Here is a 21,803-nt window from a genome sequence, read left to right as displayed (position 1 = left end):
ACACTGGCTAACCTCCCTGTCTTTCATCTCCTTCGTCTCCTCCTCCTTGTCCATTACCTTATTACGGTTTACGAACTACCGGGTTACCTGAGCCGTGGACGACAGTATAGCGAGGCTGGTAGCGACATGTTGACGATCTCTCCAAGTACAACGAGTTTGAAATGTTTGTGACGTGAGGGTTTTTTCGAATGGAAATTATAAAGGGGACTACGACTCTGTCGCTACCGACGCTTTGCACTGGCAGTTAAGTATAGTTGACCACTGAAGTGATAAGCTTTTTGTTAAACTGTACTTCGCAAATTGACACTGCAAACTTTAGGAGTACCGCCCACCTCTCTTGTAATCCGGTACTTTGCACATGGTAGCACGTTTACGGTCAAGCTAAAGCTCTCATATGTATATATAGGGTGTCCCAGCTAACTTTAGCCAGAGTTTAAAAATATGCGAATGCCACGTAGCTGAACGCAACCAAGGTAAATATTTGCCGTCGCTTGGAGATAACCATCTTTTTCAGTCCGCATAAGACAATTACTATTAGTTAATCAACTTCTCAAAGATTATAATTAATGAAAAGTGTCAACGAGAAAGTTGTAGAGCGACGTGAAAAACTCCCGATACAGCTTTCTATTCCTCAATGCGTGCTACATAAAAGTGTTTATTCGAGCGTGAAAGAAGTCCGCGAATACACGCAAAACGCCTCGAGCGGCCAGTCGTGCGGCAATTGCGTGCATTTTCGGGCTTCTTTCACGCTCGGAAAAAAAAAAAAACACTCTTATGTAGCACGTATTGAGCAACAGAAAGCTGTATCGGGAGTTTTTCAAGTCACTCTACAATTTTCTCGTTGACGCTTTCCTTGTGATTATAATATTTGAGATTATCATTTAAGATTATTTATCCACTTAGGCGGAATGAAAAGAAAATAGCTTGAGTATCTTCAAGCGACGGCAAACAACATTACCTTGGTTCTGTACAGCTACGTGGCATTTGCATAGCTTTAAATTCTGGCTAAAATTGGCTGGGACACCCCTATATCTATCTATCTATCTATCTATCTATCTATCTATCTATCTATCTATCTATCTATCTATATATATATATATATATATATATATATATATATATATATATATATATATATATATATATATATATATATATATATATATATATATATATATATATATATATCCGTAGTGTTATTGTCCCTCCCGTTCTTACGTCCCGTTTTCCCACGCGTTTTCCTCGCTTCCTTTATTCCCGCGTAAGTCTTTCTTTTTATAATCTCCGCGCTCTCCCACCGGCTGTCTTGGAGATTTAGTCCACATTTCCTTTTCTGGGGCGCCCCGCTATCTTTAGACAACGGCTCAAAGCCACGTGCTTTACGAGCATGTCGCAACTGGCTCCGATTCGCGCTCACGCCCGATTAAAAATGGCTTTAACGTCATTCATTATAGAGAGCTTGCGGCAATCTCAGCTTGTTGCTAAACATAGCCCTACACGTGCGCCGTGGGAGCAGAGTTCGTGGGACCGTGTTGCACGTTTAGTTTTTGTTTTGCTGGAACACACACACACGCACATACACACACACGTGCGCGCGCACACACACACACACCTTTGACTCGCCTGTTCACTCGACGAATACTTTGTTTGGCGTGGTCTTTAAGATCACAATTTTTGCATAATTCCCAATTCAGTTTTCCTCATTTTGACTTGATTAGCAAAACCGATGTGATAGCTCATAGTAAGAGTTATTGACCGTCTGAACCAGCAAAGTCGAAGCATACAGGCTTGAGGATAAAATGCAGATAAGCGATGTAATGTTCAGTATCCAGGCCAGGGTGTACAAGTGCTCGAGATCGTTAGCCGGCTTCTTGAAGCGGCGATGGAGTGCAATATAATTATAATAAGAAATTAGTAGGAGAATAATAAAGTGGGCCGGAACACGTTTGGCCAGCGGCCGATGGTGTAATGAAAGGCGGCTTATGGATTTCACTGAAAAGAGCGCTTGTGATCAAAGCTTTACGTGAGTGCTATCTCATGGGCTGACATTTAGGGGATAAGAAAATTACATCTGAAAGGACAACTAAGGGCCGTGTAACGAGCGATGGGGAGAAACTGATTTAGGAGACTGGAGAACGATGATATTGATTAGCGAACTCGATTAGCGGATATTCTGTATTTGAAAGACAGACACGGAGTTGGCGAAGGTCGGATAATCCGTGGAGCTTATCAGAGGTGTAGTCCGTTAGAATAGCAGAACTACCGGGTAGTGAGGGAAACGAAGCGAATTAAAAGGTGACAAAGGATTAAACGCAGTCATGAGATGCGAAAATGTGCACGCATTAAGTGATGTCGGGTGACACGACAGGGGTGACTGTAGGTCCCCGGGAGAAGATGTTGGCTCAATCCCTTGCCTTCTGTATTCAATGTTGATAATGGTTATCCTAAATTTAAAAGAAAAGAGAGAAATGATTTGTTTAGTACGTAAATTGTCCAGCGACCAATGGGGCTCGTAATGTAAGAATGACTTGAATAAATAGATTTGCTTCTGCTTTCAGCTCTCCTGAATTTTGGAAAGAATTTGTAGTTTTTGTGGACTATTTGTAATACATTAAACCCACGCCTTCACTATCCTTTCTTTTCTGTCTTTTTTTTTTCACGCATCAATTTCACGTATCGGTATAGTTCTAGTGAGTTCGATTTTCTAGGGAAGCGTTTCCATATTCATAAATTACGGTGCAACGTTAGTGCATGGCTTACACTGGGAGTTAGGTCTCAGTACTTGAGGTAGTCGGTAACCTGCGGTATATTTGGTGTTCACAATATTGCTAATCTGTTATTGTACTGTTACTAATAGACTTACTACTTACCATAGGCGCACTAATCGGTGTGTTACGTTTACTGTATTTCTTCTCCCTCTGCTGTGGGGGTTTGTACTTCCTTCTTCTTTATTTTTTGTTTTGTTCTATGCCTTTTTGAATAATGGCTAGTAAATTAAATGCTTCGTTTTAATATTTTGTTATAGTTCATCAATGCCATCGCAGCAATCACCACTGTTCATGGGGTGCTTGTTCTCGCCTCTCTCCTTTGGTTCTTTGCGTTATCTACTTTGTTTTTAACACGCGTTTTGCTGCACTATTTGACATGTGTATTGCCTTTTCACTAACGAAACATATGTTAAGCTCACGTTTTCGGGCTTCTGTGTAATATCTTTCTCGGAGCTGCGACTGCACCTCCTTACGTTAGACTTTCCCGGGGTCGGCCTACTTGTTTATGTTTCGGCAAGACGCCAAGAAGTCTTTGCACCGTGTGTGAACCCGACCAAAACGACGACTGCAACGAAGGCGAGCATTAAGAACTTAAGCTTAATAGTGTGGAAGTCTGCAGTAGGTATTCGATTTTATGGTCGTTTTGCTAAAACGGGACTTCGTCGAACGGTTATGGGCACTTTGTTTTCTGGAAGTACCAATAAAAAGATGTCTTCGACGGAGATATATAAAAAAGCGAGCCTGATCACTCATTTGCTAATAAAAGTATACCGTCTTCGACTACTTGCGAGAGCTTTACAATTTCGCTCAGACATGGTCAGTATTGGTCTCTTGTGCCAAGTACACCACATTTCGACGTTGAGCTGTTTGTGTTCCGGCCCCCCCCCCCCCATCCTCTATGCGAAACATCGAAAGTACTGGTCTCCTTGTCCAGACGTGCTAGACCGTGCTATGTGATCCATAAAATTTTGTCTGACGTTTCTGTCGTAAGCGACCAACCAAGTTGCTTCAGTTAATTGACAGTAAAATTTTCACGATGTTTTCCTCACTGTAATCGTTTTGTCTCGTGCGAAAGAATCTCCTTCGTGATCTGGCCACGCGAGCCTAATGGAGGGATTTGCTTAATATCTGTCGTTGATTGTTATCACCAATAACCCTATGCTGTCACACGCAAAGCGCAAGTTGTTTATTTGATTATTCTAACTTGATTATTTGTTCATTGCTTCTTGATTAAAGTGTTTGTTACAGTACTGGATCCTGTGCATTTGCATTTATTGCATTTATTTAGCTATTAAGGGAAGAAAATTGTGAAGGCATTGGCCTCTTTAGAGCCAGCTATATTCTAAAGTATCCTATATCCTAAACCAGGAAAGAAATAAAGAGAAAATATAATAAAATATAAGAGAGATGCATATAACATAAAACAATAACACAACGCACACGCTATAGCAACAAGAACAAAAAATCACAAGCATGTAAGTGGTATAATATGGCATCAACACCGGAAGCAAGGCCAAAGTATTTAGTGCACTCACCACATCAAGTTGGAAGGATGGAACATCTAACCTTGCGCATTCTGCACTGTACGTTAAGTTCATTTTTTTAACCTACGAAAAATAGGGAAATGTACCTTTTTAGATTAGATTATTCCAATATCCCAAACACACTGTTCATCGTCGTCTTCGTCATCATCATCGTCATCATGACAGGCATGCATAGTCATGCGCATCTTCGTTGATCCAGTGCGACTCGTATTGTCTCTTGCGCATGCGCTGAAGACGCCCACTTCTTGCCTGGGAACATTTTAGCGTTAGCATCCCGCCATCTAATCATCTGCCATATATGTCGCCCTCTTTGTTTTGGTGTTTAATTTGATTCTCTGATTACTTACGGCTACCATCGGCCGGTGCACCACGCGTCTTGTTCAAGGTCACTTCTTCGCAAGAACAATATCAGCAGCTGTCACTTTTTGCTTCTTATTACCCGCTTATCTTCAAGACAAGGCGGGGAGAACTGGGAGGGTTACACTGGTGCTTCGTTACGAAATCGTAGAGAAATGTTGAAAAAAAAAAAAAAGAAAGGGCGTGGGCGGAAACCGAAACCGGCTAAACGAAACCGGATGCCAAGGATACATCAAGCAGAAGACATCTTTCACGCATGCGCTTTTTTCGGTCTTTGCAGGCTAAAGGTCACGCTCGGGTTACCCAGAGCGTAATGAAAACACTGCTTTTGTTAAAAATGGCAGACTTGACAAAAGCAGCTTATGCCAGAGCTGTAAATTCGCGCAAATTACCTTAAATCGCCCCGCATCTTCACCGCCTTTTCGGGGGGGGGGGGAGGGGGGAGGAGGGAGGGGATGGCGGCTGATATTTCTTGGAAACCCGAAGGTCTCTCGTTATACAAGCTTTGTTTTCAAAACACCGTGAAATATAGCAGGGTGTAGGGATGAGAAAACGAAAGGATATCCCCTTAGCGGTATAGTCGACGTCCTATTTCAGAGGGATAACAAGGACAATAAGCCGGCCGTGACGGTGAAACGGGAGAAGCAGACGATGGGAAGGTCGTCTGTGAACGGAAAACAGACGACGCACGCGCGCGCGCAGAAGACGACACCCTTGAAGCAGACGCTAAAAGACACGTAGAAGAATAAAAAGCAAGAGAAAATGGCTTAAACTTAAGGCCGGCTTGGGCCAATAAGAGCGCTTTATTTGGCGAGCGCGACGTCCCCTTCATTGCGCTGCTTTTTCTTCCTGCTTACGATGCTTCGAAGAAGGGAGCAAGAAACGAACGAGCTTTGGGGACTCTCGAAGGTCGTGCCCTGCCATAAATGGGTATAAAGGTCAACTTCTTTAAAGGGTCCCTCTATAGCTCCACGAATACGCATACGCTTGCTGCTTTTCATAACGTTTCGGAGGAGCTCGGGACACAACTTTTTCCGGTCAAGGCCGCTCGTTTTCGTTTCGTAAACTGTCATTTTTTTCTTCTTGCTAACGAGACGTGCTTGTGCATGTCGTCTGCAAGAACAGGGTTGTCGATGAAACACTCGAAGTCGCGGGTTAGTGCCTTCACGTGTTTCTACTTCACCTGACTCTGCGTAGTTTGCTGTTTGCGCAGTGCTTTACTTGTAGTTGTCCACTGTCCAATACTTTTGTTGTTGTGGTACAACGTTTCGCTCCCCCGACCTGGAGTGTGGCTAAAAATACGTGAAACGGAATTAACCGGTGACGTCTGTTCGAGCGAGGAGAGGTCGCAACCGCCATAGCAGCAGTGCCTGAGCGCGGGACACTTCAGATGGTATCAGTATTTGCTCGACTCGTTGAACAAATTATATGGTAAAACGAATAAAAATGAAAGGGAAAAAAATATGGTGGTCGAAAGAAGAAAGCAATGAAGATCTTTAGTTGTTCAACAAAAGTAGAGTCGAGCATGTCAAAGAACGCTGGCGCCATATGCTCCACTTGAAATGCCTCCAGACGACGTCGTGCTACAGACTGATTCTCACCTAACAAGTGACAGGCGGCGCGTGGTTTTTGCCCTCCGCTTTTCTCGTATTCCGGAAGAATTGCAAAAAAAAAAAAAAAAGACTGCAATGTTAATCAACTTGCAACTTCACAGAAACTCACCACAGAAACCTTACTTGAGCGCCACTGATGTCGGAAACTTGGAGATAGACCTTTACTTGTATCTTCATGATGGGCGCCTCAACCTATGTGTGAATCATGAGCATACTTTAGTCAATAGAAAGTTTTAGCCTGTGGATAAACATCAGCAATAGTGATGGTAACGACACCTTACAGCCGTTTGTCCGCCCACAAAGCGCCGGGGACGTTGTCCTGTATCCTGTTGTACTATAGTCGGAAGAAAACTTGGCCATTGTAGATCGTTTATTATGTTGCCGAGGTCTCCGTTGCGCCACCGGCTAGGCTGCGCGTACGCTTTCACTGCAATTACTTTATGCGTTCTCGTTGAACTTCATGCCGGAAGGTGTCGCCACTAGCGCTGCTCGGTTGACATCTGCATCTTTGGTATTTCGGAATACCATAAGTAGTAGTATGTTATGCTGAAAAGTGAAATATATCTTATAGCATGTTGTTACCGTTAGCTCAATTTGCGACAAGGCGTATTTGTATCTAAGACAGGCACCGCTACACTTCCTTTTGGTGCACCTGTATCTTTGTTCGTTCAGTCCTGGTTCGTGCGAACGTCAATGAAAATGTGAAGGCGACCGAGGGCCAAAAGGGGCGTCAAGAATACAACGCGTTCCTGAAGCCAAAGACGCATCCCGTCAGGCAACGCTTCGACGTTGACATCGCTGGCGAACGTCCCGATGAGGTCGCTAGGCCAAGTGCACTTGTTGCTGTGTAGAAGACAACTCGAGGTGTAAGTGACGACGATGCTATGCCTGAGCGTAGGTGAAAGAACGATTGAGAGAAATAAAAAAAAAGAAAGTAAGTAAGAAAGACAAACGTGTCAGGGGCACGTTAAAAGGCGCAGTAATGTTGTCGAAACTAGACAGCGCCAACAGCAGGGGAAAGTAGAAATCAAGTGAAAAAGCACAAAATCGCAAAATAAGTAAACAAAGAAAGAAAGAAAGAAAGAAAGGACGAAAAACAGACGCCAAGAAAAATCACAGGAGGCCGACGTTCACATGCTCATCGTGGACAGGCTCAAACTCGAAGGGTTTGTTTACTTTACACATTGGTTTTGCCGTTGCTGCCGCGTGCCTTAAAAATATACGAAACAAATAACAAGAAAAGCAGACGATAGCTTGTACACTGCTCTCTAGCTCTCTCGTCTGTCCAATAGCAGGAGGATGTTGCGCGTACGTGTGGTGTGTGCGTGTGTTTGCAGGCGTGAAAAGCAAACGTTTCTGTTTCTTTTATGTCTGCGGTTATGAACGTTTCAGCTATGACCCAAGCCATGCGTCGCGCATTTAACACTCGTATGGCGACAGACCTCAAGCCTCGGACATGCGCTCGGAATTGAAAACCTGCCGACGCCCTGACGCAGGGGTGTTTTTTGTATTTGTTCGTTTGGTTCTGAGGCTCGTGGGAATGCTTTTTTTTTTTTTCTAAGCAGGTTTCCCTCGTCGCTTCGCACGAGTTGTTTTCTAATTCACGTGCTGGGCAAACGCTCCGAGCCCGCGGTCCGCGCTATTTTTGAAGCTGACCGCGCCTACGTTCGTTTCACGAAGCCTATGTGGGTATTTATTCTGGACAGTTGGCCTCGCGTTTATCCGTGGTTGAGCAGAAATAGCAGTAAATCACTTTTCGTAAATATTGGAAGCACCATCGAAGGATGTCAAGCTAAAATAACAGAAGCGAACTAGAATAACGCCGTGAAAAACTGGTGGGAAATTATTAGGGACGACGTCGTGTTCTGGATGGTTGTAATGTACACAATGCTGCGCCTACCCGCCGTGGTTGCTCAGTGGCTATGATGTTGGGCTGCTGAGCACGAGGTCGCGGGATCGAATCCCGGCCACGGCGGCCGCATTTCGATGGGGGCGAAATGCGAAAACACCCGTGTGCTTAGATTTAGGTGCACGTTAAAGAACCCCAGGTGGTCAAAATTTCCGGAGTCCTCCACTACGGCGTGCCTCATAATCAGAAAGTGGTTTTGGCACGTAAAACCCCAAATATTATTATTATTACAATGCTGCGCCGAGTTCTAATCTACACTGTCCGGAGTCGTGCGCTTGCCGGGTAGATCGCACCACTTTCGACATGTAAGTCATCTTTAGGAAGTTAGATATGCTGTACATAATGCCAAGCTACATACATTGTTTAAGTCCATTGCACCTTGTTTAAGTGGAAATCGTTCCTAACTCTTTATGCCGTCTGCAGTCTCTGCAAACAGACAACGAAGTGCTCAGAAGTGCTCGCAAAAGAAATGTGTGGAATACTCGACATATCGTGGACCGAAGGTCAGCCGCGGATGTTTGGTGAATTACTGTAACTCTCTCTCACCTGCTGCGGGGCGTTTCCACACGATGCTTTGCGTGTTTAACAATCCAAAGTAACGCGCCTAACAATACACAAATATCAAATGTCACTGGATGTTTAAGAGTGACAGCGTACGAGAGTGCGCGAATACATATAACGACACTAAATTTGACAGCATGAACTTGCACACCAAATGGCAACACGAGAATGCGCAATTACCTTTTACGTTTATCTAGGAATACAGGCTAGCGTGGCAAAGGACAGCAGAATAATGCCAAATGACACTCCGAGTATAGAACCGAAGCTAGGGCACAAAACGGGAGCTGTTGAATGCAAATAGCATTTCAAGAACTTGAACTATATGTATAGTGTCGAAACGACAACAAAGGAATGTCAGATGACGCAATTACAGGAGCGCCAATTACAATGCCAAGTGACTGCTCACGAATTGAAGAATAAATTTCGGGCAATTACACTAACTAGACTGCGAGACGGGAGTATACACGAATACCAGATGAGGCTCTAATGACAAGTACGCAAACTAGCCGTTAGAAAAAGAAATAAATAAAGCGCCAACTGAAGCGTAGATCAGAGTGCCAAACTGGAACGCGGTGATACCAAGCGACTCAAGCGCGGGAAAGCAAACACTGCAGCTTTAATTGTGACCACACTGGAACTGCAAATGAACGGAGCTGCGTGTACGTATAATGCGAACGAGCCTGTTAAGCGGGAATACGCGTATATGTCAAATGGCGATCCAAGTATATGTGTGAACGCGAGCTATAGCTCTTCAAAGAATAACACACGAAGGCCGGTGGCGACAAGAACGGGGAATTCCGAGTAGCACTCCAGGTCCTAGAATTCCGAATGCGTGCGAGTTCGTAAACTTGAAATATGTACCCACGCGCTTCGCTGTAAAATTCATCGCCACCGCCGCAGTGCCCTTTCGAGCTCTCCGCGCGCGAAGCGTTCGTGACCTTCCTTTCTGTGCGGGCTTAAGAAAGGACGCGTATGCAGCGGGCATGCGAAAAAAAAAGAAGAACCGAAAAGTAAACGGCTGGGTGGTTGTTGTACAGTAGAGCGGTGCGTGAAATGTTAAAAACGCAAGGCCTTTAGCAAACTTCAACGGCATGGTGGTAGCTGAAACACGTGTTATTTGCACGGGAGAGCGGGAAGCTGTGGCTCGCAGTTTTCGAGAAGACAATAACGGGGCTTTGAACGTCGCTTAGACCGTATAAACGATGTAGAAAGGAAAAAAAAAAGCGTTAACGAATCACGGAGTTAAAGTATTATTTTCGTGTGGGTGGAGATGCCAGATAGGGTAAAAGAAAAAGAAAGGAAAAGGCCAGATGGGAGTCGGCGAAGACAATGGAAAAGAGAATCGAAACCGAAGGGAAAGTTATATTACGATATAATGTTATTATCTAACAATGTGATCCATAAAACGCGCAGTTCTCTCTCTCTCTCTCTCTCTCTCTATATATATATATATATATATATATATATATATACATATATATATATATGTTTTCTTTTCAGGGGTAATTAAGGTTAATTTTAATATATACACATAAATACCTCTAAAAAGCATACGGATAAACGGCGGCGCTGTAGCTCACTTGGTAAGAGCATCGCACTCGTAATGCGAAGACGTGGGTTCGTACCCCACCTGCGGCCAGTTGTTTTGTCATCCACTTTAATTTCAATTGATTTTATTCGTTCTTTAATTCAATTAAAAGCTACCGATTGTGTTCCTTATGCTGCCCTTGGTGTCAATGTTTGTTTTCTTATGATGTCACTAATAAAGGTCGGGCCCCTCCGTTTCCTTTCTTCTCGTTCACACACACACGCATATATATATATATATATATATATGCTTCACCAATCGTGAATGACATTGAAAACTAGAATGATACATAAGTCAGTCGGAACAAAAACTACGAGCAATGTAAGTGCATAACGAAGGACACGATCACAATGAGCTTCTGAAAGAGCAAATTGCATATATTTCTCCAAGAGCACTGTTTCGGTATATAGGCTGAAAGAAAAAAACGCGTTAAAGATAAATACCCGGAGTACGCCTCATCACAGCCACCGGCTTGAATTCGGAGAATATCTTGTTCTACAGTGATAGATGTTAGTGCAGCAATAGCTCGAAGTGTAGCGATAGTTGCAGAAGCATTTTGCCCCCTCAACTGCGAAGCTGTCATTATGAATAAGTATTGCACTTCTTTTGTATCTTCGTGCTGTATTCAGGTGGATGGCAATTTTCGCTTCTATGACACATCCATCTCCTAGCGTAATTCCGCCGAACCTATTTGCTCGTACAGTGATAGCTGTTGAGGATCTGTCATTGTATTTCCTTGGGCTTCGTCATTCGTTTCACTATAGTTTTTGTCCTTGTCCTGGTTCTTTCTCAATAGGAGCTATCCACTACAGTAGAGAACTTTCCCCCCCCCCTAATTCACATTCGACGCCGGTTTCGCGACTTGTCGGCTATTGTGACCTCGTCATCTTGCTTTCAACATCGTCATTATCATTTCCGCCGTCGTAGTCGTGTCTTGATGGTATGATTGTCATAGGAGGAAGAGGATGAAAAGGAAGGAAAGGTAGGGAGGTCAACCAGACGCATGTCCGCTTTGCTACCCTACACAGGGGAAGGGGTTTAAGGGAAGAAAAGAAAAGAGAGGGAGGGAAGAAGGCACTATCGGTGTGAGTACATGCGGATGTCCAGAACTTCGCGCCTATGATCGGTCACTGAGGCCAGTCGCTTTCATGAAATGTAGCACTGCATAATACCATCATGGACGTTATGTACCCATACCATCGTCATTGTCATTGATGAGATCATCGCCGCCGGGCCGTCATACATCGTCTTCATTGTCATTAATGCCATAATCGTAAATATGTCGTGATACTGTCATCGTGTGGTCATCGTCATCACACCGTCGTCGTCATTGTCTCCATCGTCATCATCATCATAGTCCTGTCATGTCATCATAATCTTCATATTCATTAGTACCGTCACGGTAATCGTGTCGTCATACCGAAGTCGTCATGTCGTCACCACACCATCGTGGTCCTCGTGCCGCCGTCGTGCCAGCATCGATACATATTCTGTCGATCCAGCTGTCGCTATTTCGAGCAGCACATGATGTTTTTTTTTCTTTGAGTAGTCTCCTACAACACTCTATCCTCGAAATGTCCAAGTTCATTCCCGCACACACCCTGCAATGAACACGCGTTTAGTCTTCGGTGCACGAAAGAGTAATCGCCACTATATGTGGTTGCATTAAGCTGTAACACACTAACCCGGGACCACATTTTATCATCATGTGGGCTATACACGACTTGCGAGACAGTGTTCCTCTGTTCAGCTGCCGCAGCATCCCAAGGGCAGCGTCGTGGGTGTTTTTTTTTGGTGGCGGTGGCATTCAGGCGTAATGAGGGAATCACGGGTCGAGGGGTACGAGGCAGACGTAGCCATGACATTTAGATGGCGAAATGGAAGATTCGGGACGGCGGAACGAACACAAAAGTTTGGCATTCGAGGATGCGAGCCCTAGGAAGAAAAAGAAAGAAAGAAAGAAAGAAAGAAAGAAAGAAAGAAAGAAAGGGCATATAGAGCGAAACGTAAGTGGGACTGCTGAGGGAGCACGAAGCAACCGCGCGCCGACTGTTGGCCGTCATCCCAGCGTGTAGGTCGTAAAAGATCGGCGATGGGCAACGTTGCCCGATCGTTATACGGCCGTGAATTAATGTGCGTGCGCTCTGTGCGTGCGCGTAGTAGGGAGTCGTCGCACTTGGCCTTTCGGTTAGCTACAGATGCTGCGGCGAAACGGAACGGAGAGAAGATGTACCGCGTTTTCTCGGCTACGGTACGCGGGCGGCGAGCGTTCTGACAAATTTCATTTTTTCTTTCTTTTACGCTTTGCATTATAGTAAGTTTCATACTTGTACAATCTCGAACTTATTGAGCCACACTGTTAATTTGAAATATGTGTTTTGTTTTGCAGACAATTGTGAGGTTTAACGACCCGAAGCTGCGGGGTGGGTTATGAGGAATTCGGGTTAATCCTGAGCACCCGGGATTCCCTAACGCGCACCCAAAAGTACGGTACACGAACTTTTCTTCTTCTTTTTTCTTGCATTTCGTCCCCATCGAAATACGGCTGACGCGGCGGGGATCGAACCTGTGACCTCGTGCTTAGCAGCGCAACGCCATTTTCACTGTGCCACTGAGGCGAGTGTTTTAATTACTTTACTGAGGCGGAACGCTTTGGTTGACCAACCTTTGCTGAAAACTTTTCTGAACAGGAAAAGTGAAGTGGGAAATCGCGAGCGGCATCAATGTTTCTGAATGATTCACTCACCTGTGGCAGGCACCGGTACTATGCGGTACTATACCGGTACTATATATATATATATATATATATATATATATATATATATATATATATATATATATATATATATATATATATGCTTCGTTAGATACGCAAACGCTGCTTGCACAGATAGTTTATGCGCTTTGGGGGACTCCGTTTTCCCGAACAAATGCAGTCAAGAAATACACGATTAAATAAAATATTGGTCAATTGACTTTTACATGTTCACAATTATTGTGCATATTCGTATCAGAAACCTTAAGGCACTCGTCGTATAAAGGCAGCTCAATTTCGACTCAACTTGAATATGATGTTGTATATGAGGCATAAGTGTCACGTGACATTTTTTTAAATAAGGATTTGCTCAATTTCTGTATGAATCATGAAAAGAACACATAAATTTACTTGGCTTGAATTCAGAACCTTTTCAATAGAATCATGGCGCAATTGCGGTTTTTTTGCTTAATTAATGTCCCACAACTACTAAATGAACGAGATATTCAACTTCGATACGCCGCGTTGTCTCCTGTTTAAGAAGCAGTCGAGTGACAGTGGAGTTTTATCTTTCTTCGAACTTGCATATATTGGTTATGCCAACGGTAGTCATTAAGCGGAGTAAAATGTGCAGGAGCCAACAATCAACTTAGAAGAGCCAAAAACACAACTTGCAGGAGCCAAAGGGTTATTCTCTGAGCATGTATGACACTGCACCTGGTGCTGAACACAAGTGCGTATTACCCTCGTAAAGTTTACTGGTATCGGTGTTGTAGTTTCTTAACTAACGAAATATAGCCAGGGTATCAAAGTCGGCTCGGCTATATTGTCACTATTTAATGTAAAGAGCGCCTGTTGACGCAAATGTCAAGGTGTGCAACTTTATAATGCTACCGTGTTTTTGGAGAACGTGAATGCCGTTACATCAAAGGGGATTTCCGTTGGGACTGCGCCTTTAGGAAGTAAATGTCGTGTTGAAATTCCTTCATGAGGCAAACGCTACCTGATCATAATTTGAACGCCGATGGTCGCACTTAGAAGAGGCATATAAACTCGGGTGGTTTGGAAATGCAGGTAGTGAAATAAAAGTAATACTGGCGAAAGTTGGAAATCTTTCACCAGAAATAGAAGCATCATATATCCCTTCTTTAAAGAAAGATTTTGCTTGAAGAATGACAACTCATTTCGACTTTCTACAACGTGTCTCCACAGCCAACGTTGTTTCTCTTCTTTCTGCTTTCTCTCGCTCTCACGTTCTCGCGGACTATTGGCGGAAAAATATGGTAATATCGCGGCGAGAGAGAGTGGGCGCTGGACGCCGCGGTGAAAAAAAAAATTGGGTTTCTCCTGTGATCGTTTGACATTTCCGCGCTCCTCCTGGCGTGGGACGGGCGCCTCGGACATGAAGGGAGAGGGAAAGAAATGGGGAAGAAAAGGCAAGGGTGCGTTGGGGGAGGTAGGAAGAAACTGGGGAGAGGTGCGTTGGGGAATCGAGGGAGGAAGAAACCGGCAAGGGCGCGTTAGACATCGCAGAGGAAAACGGGGGAAAAGAGGGAAGGCTGCTAGGGAGGGAGAAAATTTGGGAGCAAAGGGAAAGGGCCGCGGAGGTTGTGGGAGAAATTTTTGGGGAGAAAGGGAAGGGTGCGTTGGGGGAAGGAGCGGAGGAAAAGTGTGGAGAGATGAGAGGCGCGGCAGATCGCGCGCGTTCTGAAAGGTCGTCGGGTTGCAACGAGAAGCGAGCTGTGGTGTAGTTTGTTCCTCGGTTGCGTCACGGTGCCGCTTCGCTTTCGAATCAATGACACGCCGGCTCGCTCGCATACGATGCGAAGAACGTGTTCATTCACCGCGGCGAAAGAAAGTAAATAACGAAAGGGACAACAATAAATTAAAGAGTCACGACTCGTCGAGCGTCTTGTGAGTCGTAAAACAGCGAGTGCTATTCGGAGATCGCTGTCGCAAGAGGACAGGCAGGGCTGTCGCACACGCGAACTTTAACGCTGCTATGGTTTTAACTATGGCAAAGCGATATATTTTACAGTGAATGTGTCCGTCTATAAAAAACGGGATCCAAAAAAAAAAACTGGAACAAACAAATAGACACGTAGGACTTGGAGTCGGCTGCGGGTTTGGCGTTAGTAAAGTGCGATGAATGGGAACTTATATGCCGAAAGTACGATTTGTAAATGTACACCATATTAAGCTTACTTCAGTCGTTTGTTTATGCGTTTGTATGTTTTCTAGAATATCTCTGCACCTCTACAACATTGCCAAGATGATATATCTTCATATAATCGCTGGGTATTCACTTACGTCGTCAGTGTACTTATTTGTTTGTATGTTTTATTGAGTCCTAACGTCCGAGGGCATCATTACATACAGTGATTTTCTTTAGAATCAGATTTCACGTTACAGTGTGCCCGTTCCTTGACACACCTACCAGAAGAATACGAAGCACACAGTCACATCGACAGTACTGGGGGTAATTTCTTGGTATTATGTCGACTACGTTATTGCCGAGATAAAATGCAGATACATTCAGCTTATTTCATTCGTTCATTTATTTATTTCGCATGTCAATCTGAATATTCAGGTCCAACTGAATAATTCGTTTGAAACGATTCTACCAGGACTTTGGTTGTTTATGTATTTTTAATATTAGGTCAAATTCACTGTGAAGTTGCTCTACCAGGTTTTATAATGCGAATGAAACTTGTCTATGAAATATACCGTTAGTGTGCCAACAGAAATTTCGGAAGGCTCACGCTGACCGCGTAAATGTTTCACATATATTACTGTAATCCAAAGCTTTACTGGTTTTTCTGGTTAGACGTTATAGCGATAATTTTGGCAATTGTGATGTCTCTTGGCAGTGCAGTCACAGATCAGTAAATCTGGATCCTTATTTTTTTCTCGCTTTGTTGATTACCGAGGATTTCTAGAAGAAAAATTTCAGGCCACACCTCTCGCTTCTGCTCCTAACATCTGGTACTTCGCAGTTTTCCTTTTTTTTAATGCAACTAATTTTTTCAAGTATAGATGACTGGAGATAGACATCATGGTTGAGGCCGGCTACTTCTACTTGCCTAGCCAAGCAATACATGCCAAAGGTAGGCCGGCTGCTGAAACAAGCAAGCAGATAAACGTAGCAGTTAATAAGATGTAAGCAAGATTCGAAACGTGCTCACGAATTTTTTAACGCAGAGTTGAAGTAAGTAAATTGCATTTCATTAGATGAACTAATGAGAGACGGTAAAAAAAAAGAAAATTGAGAAAGAAAATAAAATTTGAGCATGCCGACTTTATTCGAATCGGTCCAGTGGTCGCCATTCATTCATTCATTTTTATTTCCTTAAAGATCCCCGAGAGGGTATTACATAAGGGTTTTTTTTTGTTAAACAGAATATTGTTGACGACGATCAGTGCGATGTTATATTTGATATGCTATGCATGGAGTTTGATGGGCAGGTCATAGTGGCGATGTTGTGAGAAAGGCCGGCCGTTCCAGTCTTTTGCTGCTCTGGGAAAAAATTTGTAATACTTCCGAGCGTCTTTGTTCAGATGCTCGAGAAAGACAGAAATGCTCGCGTTTGCTTGCTGCATAACCGATTGTACCTAACAGTAATAATTATATTAACCGCAATATTTAGTTGAATATAATCCATTTGCGAAGCCACAAATTCATTTCAAGCCAGAAGGACGAAGCTCTGGCGAATCCACGTACAGTTCCCCGTCAAAAGGTCCTGTGCCGGCGATTATATTCAATTCTAACAGCTCCAGTAGGGAAATTCAAGGGACGCTGTTTCTCACCATCGACGGTTTCCGAGTGTCGAAATCACTTGAGAAAGCCCGCCACTTACCCGACCGTCCACGCGTTGAGGGTAGCTGTGTGGGATTGTCGATAGGTCATCTTCTAATTTGTTCTGCTGCAGGCAGAGCGACACGGACATATGAGGCACCCGAGACAACACACGCCACCTGCGTTGTTTTGTTGTCCCCACGTGACCTCTATATCCCAATCCGTGTCGTTGGGCCTGTGCTAAAACAAATATAAAAGTTCGCGCACGTACCGGCTGTGGGACGAAAAGTTCTGAGCGAGACACTATACGGTCCCGGTGTGGCCTCGAAGATCTGGCGGTACGCGCGGAGCCCGATCTCGGAGGCTGTGATACGCGCGAGGGCTGAAGAACGAAGTTACGGCGGCGGCCAACCGCAAGGCGAAAGCAGCGCGTGGAGTATTCGGCCAATTTTATCGCGTTCGCCTCGCGTTTAGAAAAAAAAAAGACAGAAAAGAAAGGTGTGTGTGTGTGTGTGTGTGTGTGTGTGTTTGTGTGTGTGTGTGTGTGGGGTGGAGGAGCACTTGGGTACAGCAATGCGGCAGTTTGTATGGCTGTGCAAACAGCGACGATGAATGTCAATTCTGCTCTCTATGCCACACTGTATGCAGCTGTTATCGCGTCGTCGACCTATTCACACCGCATTATCACAAGCGGTACTCGAGGACTTTTATCAACTTCGCAGCTGTGTGTACATGGAGGTATGACTAAACAGAAACGGTGCGCGTTTTTTTTTTTTTTTTGTATTCTTCAATGGCGCAGCAGATACGCTATTTTTGTTTCAGTTTATCACTCTCTAAATTGGTAACAGTGAATATTTATACGCTTTGCTTTGTTTCTTTCTTCTTTTTCCTCCAGGTGACCAAATCTCTTTACCGCAAATAAAGGGGAGCGTTGTCTTGTACGCTTGTTTATGTTTTGCAGTATACCTTCACACTGCAAACTTTAATACGATCGCTATATCGATGTTAATAAAGATTGCTGGGGAAATATACTATACCTAACCTGAGCGTCAGGCATCATCTACGGTACTTCCTATAGCACGTATTTTGCTCCACATTTACCTGATGTAAACTACGGGCATGACTTTACTTTAGCATATCATCATTTATGCTAAAAAAATTCTGGGGTTTTACGTGCCAAAACAACCATCTGATTTTGAGGCACGCCGTAGTGGGAACTCATATTAGTTGGGACCACTTGGGGGTTCTTTAACGTGCACCTAAATCGAAGCACACGAGTACTTAGATTCAGGTGTCAGCGGCCGCATTTCGCCTCCATCTAAATGCGGCCGCCTTGGCATGGATTCGATCCCGTGACCTCGTGCTCAGCAGCCCAACATCATAACTACTGAGAAACCACGGCAGGTATGACTTATCGGTGCAAGGTATCAGTGTTTAGCGAAAGTTACCGCATGTGCAAAGAAAAACCTGTAATCTGTAAAAACACGAAAATGTACTCGAACATTTATTCTAAGTGTAAGCGCTTAGAGTTTTGAGTGCGCGTGGAAGCCCTGACAGTGACAACAGTAATCAAGTTCATCGCAATTTTTTCATGCGCGATCCCGCCGCCGTCTTGGCGTATTTCGCAGAATTACTTAATTGTTCTAATTGCTCATTTCGTTTCAAGCTTTCAGCGCACTCCGAGTTGTCGATTCGTACGGCCTCTCGCGTTGTGGTTAATTCGAATGGTATGGGAACCGTGTGCTGAAGCTTTCCACAGTCGGGGCAGCAGCAGCAGAGTCTAGCCAGGGAGGGAAGCACAATCTGAGGGACGCGATAAACCATGGCATCTGAGATAAAACCGACGCGCACTGGTGCGACCTCGAAGGTTGCGGATACGCTTTCTCCGTGAAATCTCCTGTCGCTTATCGTGGGCACTTGACGGTGTCGAATTGCGCGTGCTTCGCATACTTGGGGATGTCTTGTGGTCAAGGTCAGAACTGGGCACAGCTCGATGCGTAGCTCTCGGACGAGCGATGAAGCGTTGGTCGTTGTCGTTTAGAATGTCAACTCGCTTCGCATCCCTACAAGCCGGTGTCGGTGACGCTGGGGTGATGCTGGTGATGATTTAATGGCGTCCCCTTGTGAAACGGAGTGGGACAAATAGTCACCTAGCCTTCTTGAGTTAATAAGCTCTGCTGTAAACATGTTTTTCATTCTTGTATTTTGTACACATCGCCTTATTACTTTTTCTCTTGCTGAAAACATCATTATCTACCTATGACACAATGGTGCAGTGGGAGACACAGCCCGCCCGCTCCGACCTGGCAGGACAAAAGTCCTTAATTAGCCAGGTCAGGCAGGCGGCAGAGGCCAGTGGGGCCCTGGGCTGAGAGGCTCCGACCACCCCTCCTTCAAATCTTTTCCATTGCAATAAAGTTTCTACTTTTCTCCCTCCTACCCTCTCTTTCTTTTAATCCCATCTCCCCGACCCTGCTGGCGCTGAGCCGTGCTCCCGCACGGGTTGCAGAAGATAGTGCCAGCCTTTCCCCCTTTCCCACAAGAACCACTTCTCTATCTATCTATATCTACCTAGTACCGCTACCTAGGCCTGTAATGAATCGGGTCCTATCAAGCTCTTTGCTGCCCTTTTTTTTACAGTTACTGCAAACGTCTCTTGCTTATCTCGACTGCTGACCGGTTGATATTTCCGTCTACTTTAAATCCAAGCGCTTCTGGAATTTCTACGTTACGCACTCGTCTAGCTCCATGGGAGAAGCCCTTCGCATTCCATTAGGATGTGCTGAATGTTCTCCCGATATTGCCGCATCAGACGCATGCCTCGCCTAATTGCGAATATTGGCTCCGTTGTGTTTTTGTCAGACAACCATCTCGAGCCTCAAATAGCGAGGCACTTCCCTTCGTGTTATTGTACGGAATTTTCCTTCCAATTTACTGTTTCTCATTCTTGTAAATCCTCATTCGCATCCATTCGCATCCAATTCGCTGTCTCATTTACTCTCACTTTCTTTCTGATTGCTCCTGGTTGCTTACATACCCTTTCGTGAGAACGTTGTAGAGCCCTCTCACCGGTGCAGTGGTCCTGCACCTAGGGCGACTGTCTCGGAAGGGCAGCTGTGCCGGGTTCAGTCCTCGGAGCAGCACCCGTTTCTCTTCATCCACCAAGTTTCTTTTTAAAGTGTATTGAAGTTGACTCTTTAAAGTCTACTACGTCAGATGGATTCCTCCTTATGTATGTGTGAGTAATCTGCACTGTTTACGGAGCTCCACAGAAGACGGCATATCTTCACAGTTCTCATGGATTGGATGGAGTTGATGGGCCTGCGACGTACAGAACCATAGTCTGCACATTAAGAAGAAGATGTAGCTTGGAGACTGCCGCATAAATGCGGGGGAACGGAGGAATCGGTTTTCTCGGCAACCGCTGCAGCAATTATGACGAGATTTGCGTATTAAAAAGAAAGAAAGAAGCTAGTGACTGTAGGAAGCGGATTTCGATCTATGCCGTCAGTTTTTTTTACAAGAATTGTTGAATATAGCAGAATTGAAAAAAAAAAACACCAAGAAAATTGATGTATCAAGTTTACAACTCAGCAACGAAAAACGATATCACAATTTTGTAAACTGCGCTTAATAATACATCTTAATCGTACAAAATTAATGTAGTGTGCACTGCTCTGAGATATACGAATGATTCGTGGGAGAAACTTTGCAAACACGTCGTAAACGTTGTAACGATTTCAAATAGGATGCAAACTTATATAATAAATTTGTCAGCTTTAGATGTTCCATAATTATGGAGTTTACATAGTTGCGATATCTGTATTTAATGCAGAGTTACGGATTTGCAAACTTCGCCCTTCAGTATTTTGTTAAAGGTTAGCAATTTGTGATATTTAAGCAAAAAAAAAAATATTGCAAGCCCCAGATCACAATCCTGCCGCCTGCAGTCACTGGAACTAAACTTTTTCTCTCAAATGCAACAAACTTGATTCAAACATCTCGAGCTGTTGTCACCTGATAGTATAACATGTGGTATAACATAGTACAACATGTGGTCCTGATAACATGTGGTTATATAGCCGGAATCGTATGAGGCCCCGAGCGAAAGCTTCCTTTTAATTGTTCAGATTTTGCATTACAAATTTGATTGCCTAATTGATCGACGGCCTTTGGTGTCACAAAGCACCACCCTGTCTCTGATAGACGCCGTAGTGAGTGCTCGGTATTAATTACGAGGACATTGCGTTTTTTCTGTTGGCTCGCAAAGCTTGGTAGGCGAACGTTCTTGCATTCCGCTATAACAATTGTATTTACATCGAGTGATACCATAGCAGCCCGTAAGCGCCAGATTCCCGAGTTTGGCGTAGTCGTTCATTTGTATAACTGATACCAGTGCCTTAGCGTACTGAATGTGGCTTTATCTTCATTCTTTCTAGCAAACAATTAAGCGGTTAGCGTGAAGCGTGATAAAAGATTACTTTGCAGGCTTTCGCGCCGAAACGAGACATCTAATCAGCGCTCTGAGGTGTTTCCCTCGAGAGCGGAACGTACTCTAATAACGGACTTTGCAGCATTAATCTAGCATAAGAACCTCCTCCTACTACCACTGCTACTAGAAATGGGAGGCAGGTGGGGGGGGGGCGCGTAGTCGAGAGATTCTGTGCGTCCGATGTACACGTATTGCCCTGTCGACACCTACTCGCCCGCGTAGGCAGTATTGCGATGACCAATAGCGCTCTCAATAACGCCGTGCGCCTAATCACCCACACGCGTGCACTTTGCCGTACGCCGTCCACTACATAGATGCGCGCACCGGGATTCAGGCTAGTCCTGCCCAGTATAAGACCAATGGCTATCCCAGAGCCAGAATCATTAGGCCGTCCGCACAAGCTATCGGCGCACAGCGTCC

General features: G+C 44.5%; 1 protein-coding gene and 1 non-coding gene across 2 annotated transcripts in view; both read left to right on the top strand.

The window, feature by feature from the left end:
* The window catches only part of LOC142560194 (uncharacterized), an 84,000-nt gene that overhangs the window by 11,310 nt on the left and 50,887 nt on the right, over positions 1–21,803 (top strand). The window lies entirely within an intron of this gene.
* Positions 10,318–10,391, top strand: TRNAT-CGU (transfer RNA threonine (anticodon CGU)). Its single transcript has one exon. It is a non-coding gene; the product is annotated as a tRNA-Thr (tRNA).

The sequence above is a fragment of the Dermacentor variabilis genome, chromosome 10 (assembly GCF_050947875.1).
Source record: "Dermacentor variabilis isolate Ectoservices chromosome 10, ASM5094787v1, whole genome shotgun sequence".
In the NCBI taxonomy this organism is placed as follows: domain Eukaryota; kingdom Metazoa; phylum Arthropoda; class Arachnida; order Ixodida; family Ixodidae; genus Dermacentor; species Dermacentor variabilis.
This window is presented reverse-complemented; position numbering and strand designations above follow the sequence as displayed.